Source organism: Pteropus vampyrus, unplaced genomic scaffold (genome assembly GCF_000151845.1).
Source record: "Pteropus vampyrus isolate Shadow unplaced genomic scaffold, Pvam_2.0 Scaffold58, whole genome shotgun sequence".
Taxonomy (NCBI): Eukaryota; Metazoa; Chordata; class Mammalia; order Chiroptera; family Pteropodidae; genus Pteropus; species Pteropus vampyrus.
In genome coordinates, this window is record NW_011888839.1 from 984514 (window position 1) to 990292 (window position 5779).

Consider the following 5779-nt stretch of genomic DNA (forward strand, 5'->3'; position numbering starts at 1 on the left):
TCCGGGGAAACAAAGGAAACTTGGGCCCGGCCCCGACAGCGGCTTGTGTGGTTCGCGAGCTCGCCCCAGGTCCTGTGTGGGAGTCGCCGGGCGCCTGTGCCAGCCTGCACGCCACCCGCTCGGGGAAACACAAAGCACCCCGCCAGGAGCCGGCGGCGCCCGGCCGCCCACCTGCCGCGGCCCGACCTCCCGCGGGTCTCGGGGCGGTGGCTGAGAGCAGGGGCGCTGGGGAGCTCCGCGGGGCGGGGCGGGGCGGGGATCTTGGTGAGACGAAGCAAGAATTCAGAATTAAAAGAAGGGGAGTGCGGGTGGGCGGGAGGGCGGCGCCACGTCACGGCTATTGTAGCTGTCCTGGTATATAAAGTCCCGCTGGCCAGTCGCGCTCCCCACCTTGCCTGCGCCCTCCTGCAAGCCAGCGGTTCTTCACACACTCGCCATCCAGTGAGACGCGCCGCGCACCGACGGAGCGGACATGGGCAGAGCGATGGTAGCCAGGCTCGGACTGGGGCTGCTGCTTCTGGCGCTGCTCTTACCCACGCAGGTGAGGCCCTGGCGCTCGGCGGGGCTCGGGGGCCGCGCCCGAGGGGATTAGAGACGCCCCCAGGGACCGGCCTGTTGCTCCTCTCCCTTGGGGCCGTGGGCTGGGACTCGGAGAGAAGATCTGGCACAATCTGACCTAGGGGAGGGTCACATGGAGGCTACATTCCACGCCCTTGCGAGCTGCCCGCACCCCTTCCGCGGCCCTGGGAACAATGCAGGTCCGCGAGTGGGCTGGTAGGACCCTGCCCCACCCCCAGGTGCCTCGCCGCCCCTTCCCAGGCAGCCTTTCTCCCACCACCAGCTTTAACCGAGGAGTCGGAAGCACGAGCGGGGAAGAGAATGTGCTCCTCACCTCTGGAGCGCCCGGACACCTCCGACTCTTAGGAGAGGTCGTCCCTAGCTTTCCTGAGCGCCTCGCTTCGCTCTAGGAGTGTTCTCACCCCAGCGCACCACACAAAGAGAGGGGACGATCCCCTATGGGGGCGCCGCTTTCGACCATCCTCCACTCAGCTGGTTCCGGGATCCCGAGAAAGCCCCGACTAGCCGGCCCTTTTAACCCACCCCTGCCCCGCGTGGTACGAGGTTGAACCCTGGGCGGGGACCCTCTCCCGACACAGCGCTCTCCTGGGTGCTACCTTACATGTCCATCTCTTCTCACCTCGGAGCCCCGTGTTGACCCATGTTGGCCCATATTTGCCAGCCCTGGGCAGGCGGCGGGTAGGACGCTCTGTCCCAAGTCCCCGCCAGGCTTTGTCTCTGTACCCCCGCCCCGCTTGGCCCCCGCCGCCCGCCCCTATCCTCTGTCCTGGGAACCGACCTCGCTCCAGCGCGCTTATCAGGAACCGCGCTGCCGGGCGGATGGGCGTGCGGCCGCCTCAAGGGAAGCCAGGGTCTGAACCTGGGAGACCCGACCGGGAGGGGTGGGAGGTGGGGGTAGGGTATCGAGAAAAGGCATTTCTCTCCAGCAGCTCAGGCTTGGCGGGCAGGGATGGTTCTCCACCGTCTTCAATTGGGACTTTCTGAGGAGTGTCTCCTGAGATTTTCTGAAAAGTTGGGTGCTCCAGGTCATTGGTCCCCATACAGTCAGCCTCCGGGCTCACCTGGCAGCGCAGCCTGAGAGCGGGCGCTCCTCGGCTTCCCCTCCGCGGGCGGGTAACTGTACCCTATTGTTTTGCGGGTCGGCTGGGCTCGGGAGGCTTTCACAATTCCTCGGTGGGGGAGGGGCGCGGCTGCAAGAAACCAACTGGACTCTCCCACCCGCTCCCCATCTCCTTTCCAGCCAGATTTTTCCCCAGAAAATTTTAAACAGAGGGTTTTAGTTAAGCAAATAAATCTAGTCTTGTAGAGAATTTTTTGTTTAATGTCAATTCAATACATTACCGTTTGCATTTTTGTTGGTGGTGCAGAAGACCTTTATATTGCCCTATTGATGCACTGGGCTTTATTGAAAAAGTCACCTGCTGTAGCAAAACATTTTGTGTGAATAAAAACAGATTACTTTCAAGGATTCCAAGCCAGGTCTTGCCCCTAAACAGAATGCCCTGTTTTAAACAAATTCCCATATTATTAACGCTTTTCGTTGGGAGTGCTCTTTCCAGGTAGGACAAGCTGAATCTTGCACATAGTAGGTGCCCAATAAATAGATTTGAGTTGATCAAGATCCGCGCCCCACTCCCCGCCTTTGGTTAGTCTATTTTGGATAGGACTTGTACATTTCTATAGTCAATGTTTGCTTGGTGACCTTTATGGGTTTTACAACAAAAGGGGCTGGTGCTGATATAGAATGGTTTTATCTTTGGATTATCAAGCAGCTAAATGTACATGTGGCCCAGACCTGCTTGGTGCCACATCCTCTGTCCTGTCTGTAATTAGAAGCCCTTGTAAACCCTCCTTTGCAGTGAGAGCTGAAATCTCCCATCTGCCTTTGTTCTGTGACAAAGGAGAGATTATCACGTGCCCCACGGGACTGTGCATTTTGTGACTTGAAAAATCAGTGTGGTGAATGATGCCACTCAGGCGCTGGGACATGGGGGGAACCTTAGTTCTTGGCCACAGAGCTGGGCTTAGTGACCAGGCAGGGAGGCTGCTTGTGGTGAAAACACCAAACCCTCTTGGTGTCTTTTTGTGAAGTCATTCTGACTTCTTGGTGTTTTTTGGTGAAATTTTGCCTTAAGGCAAGGGCTCATTATATTTTTCAATTTAAAACACATATTGTGGCCATTTTGGAGAGGAGTTATATGTAACTCCAGGATTACAAGGAGAAGCAGATACTTCATATCCTTTTAAGTTAAAACCAAAGTGGTAGTAATTGGGTACATGAAAGTTACCTAGAAGATCCAGTATAGATGACTCAATTCTAGTACCGTAAGTCTCAGACTACAATATTTTAAAATCCAGATTTGTGCACTTTAAAATCTCCCTCTTCCTGAGAAAACAGAGGAAACCTTTTTGGAATGCCAGTAAGTTAGAATAATCACAGAAACTTGATTAGTTAACTTGTTCTTTTATTGCTTTATAAAGAATTAAAAATAAGAGTCATCTCCTTGGGAGTTATACTTATTGGAGAACATTTTTTGTTTTTTTTGTTGTTGCTACTTGCATTCATTTGGCATCTCTAGGTAGTTTGTTTTGAAACTAAAGAGAATGATCTTGGTGAGACGAAGCAAGAATTCAGAATTAAATGATGTGGGTTAGTAAATAATGGGGAGAAACAATCCAAAAAACTTACCTTAATCACATGTTAAGTAAAATGTGGAGGCAGCTGTGACAAGTGGAAATTTATCGGTAACATTTTATATATTTTAGATTTATTCAAACCAAACAACTGCTGTAACAGTTTCAAGTAACTCCACCCAAAATACCTCGACTACCCCAAGTCCAGCGAATGCCACCACCAAGGCAAGTGGAGGTGCTCTTCAGTCAACAGCCAGTCTCTTTATGATCTCGGTCTCTCTTCTACATCTCTACTGTTAAGAGACTCAGGCCAAGAAGCGTCTATACTTCCCTATCTTCTAAACCGAATCCAAATGGCGTCTAGACATCCAATGTGACAAGGAAAAAACAGGTCTTCGTTGAATCTGCTAATTCCACACCTTATTTTATTGACACAGAAAACGTTGAGGATCCCAAATTTGATTGGTTTGAAGAGCATGGGCAGGGTTTGACTAGATGATGAATGCCAATATTAAATCTGCTGGAGTTTCATATACAAGATGAAGAGAGACATATCCAGAATTAGTTAAGAGATGATTTCCTTAAATGTGGCTTAAGAAGTATGGACTCAAAACTTTACCTTGAAAATGAATAGCTTTTATCTTACCTAGAGATAAAGGATGGGATTCGGAACAGATTCAGTTTTCATTTGGTTCATTTAAAGCTATAAGGCCATAAAACAGGTAGTTTAAAAAGCTTCCATGATTCTATTGATATGTACTTTAGAAGGAACTTCCAGATCTTCCTATAAATCCTCTGTATTGTTTTATAGTACTAATTGAAAGCCGATGTCACTCTAGAAAAAGTTTTACATTGTTAAGCTATCACTGTTCTCTTGGGAACTGAATTCTTTCTTTCGAGGCTTTGGATTTGACATTGCATTTGACTTTTTATATAGTAATTGACATGTGCCAGAGAAATGATGGATTGGAATCTACCCCAAATCCAAGCATAATGAGTAAATTTTGCTTATATATGTGTCACCTATTCCTATTCAAGAGTGCCAGATTCATTTAGCTAAACTAATTCCAAAGAAGTAGAAGTACACTGACCTCAATTTCAGAATGCTTTTTATTTCTGCATACGTTGAATACTTTTTACAATTTTAAAAATGGTATATTTTGAAGGCAAAATTGGCAATCTTAAAATTGAAAAGGCAAATATGTGAAGGAGCCAAAACTATAAATCAGGTATTTGGGAAGTTAAGACTGGAAGCTTACTTACATTAAATTCAGAAAAACTTTTATACTCTTTCTGTACATACTTTTTTTAAAAACTATGACTCAATCAGGATAGCCATTTGGAACACTTTCTGTTACCGGTCAATATTTTTAGATAGAACCTGATCCTAAGCCTAATGTGGGCTTGATTCTGGAAAGTAAATCTTTTCACAACTGCCTCGATGCACAGAAACCTTTTTAAAAATAGACATTCCCTAAAGTCTTTTGTTCGCATGGTCACACACTGATGCTTAAATGTTCCAGTATCTAATATGGCCACAGTAGTCTTGATAACCAGTCGTTTTTTTCCATCTTTAGAAATGTACACAGGAACACCACATACAACAGATCTCAAGCTACTGTGTGTGTGAATGAACATTCCCTTTTGTTTCATACCTGAATGCTGTACATCTATTTTGGATTGTATATTGATTGTGTTTGTGTATTTATGCTTTGATTCATAGTAACTTCTCATGTTATGGAATTGATTTGCATTGAACACAAACTGTAAATAAAAATAAATGGCTGAAAGAGCAATCCATTGTAGTTCTTTACTAATTTAATCACAGGACATGATAGTACAGATATATATTCCAGACATCCTTTTCCTTAACCTCCTCAAGTCTGCATGGTGCAGTAGCAACCCAGTTTCACCTTGGTAGTCAGGATCAATCACTCCAGCCAGTATAGTAATTCTCCACTTTGTTGATGAAGAAGCTTGAGGCGCTCAAAGCAGTCTTCACTTCCAGTTCAATTGAATTAAGTTGCTTTGTCTTTTGGTGGAAGCATTCCTCCCTTTGGAACTAAGATCTCTAGACCAGAACATAAGATCTCAGGGATAGAAAGTAATTTTTGCTAGTGGATCACTTATTATGGGTAATAGTGGTGCCTGCCACTCCCATCTTCACTTGATTCTTGCACCTGTAAATCCTGGCTATGGAAGAAAGCATAATATTTAGAGTATAGATAACTTGGCGTTCAATTCCTTAGTGCTGTAGGGTATTGTCACCTAACTGGAGCTATAACTCGAGTTTTCAAAGGGCCGCTGTTACATCAAGCCAGGTGCTTCAGGATGGTAAGAGACATGGTAAGACCTATGAATTTCATGGGCATGGGCCCATTGCCACACATTGAATTCCTTGATCAGAAGCAATGTTGTGTGGGTCATCATGATGGCGGATAAGATATTTAAATTTATAGATGATAGTTTTGCATAGTATGCATAGAAGAATTGCATACGGAGAAGGCAGATGCGTATCCAAAAGAAGCGTCTATTCCAGTAAGAAGAAAACACCTCTTCCATGGTG

The 5779-nt window shown here is 46.5% G+C and overlaps 1 long non-coding RNA gene across 1 annotated transcript; it reads left to right on the forward strand.

The window, feature by feature from the left end:
* The first annotated feature begins 347 nt into the window (after positions 1–347).
* LOC111740107 lies at positions 348–5009 on the forward strand. The gene is made up of 2 exons (XR_002780461.1): positions 348–541; positions 3346–5009. It is a non-coding gene; the product is annotated as an uncharacterized LOC111740107 (long non-coding RNA).
* Positions 5010–5779: the final 770 nt, after the last annotated feature.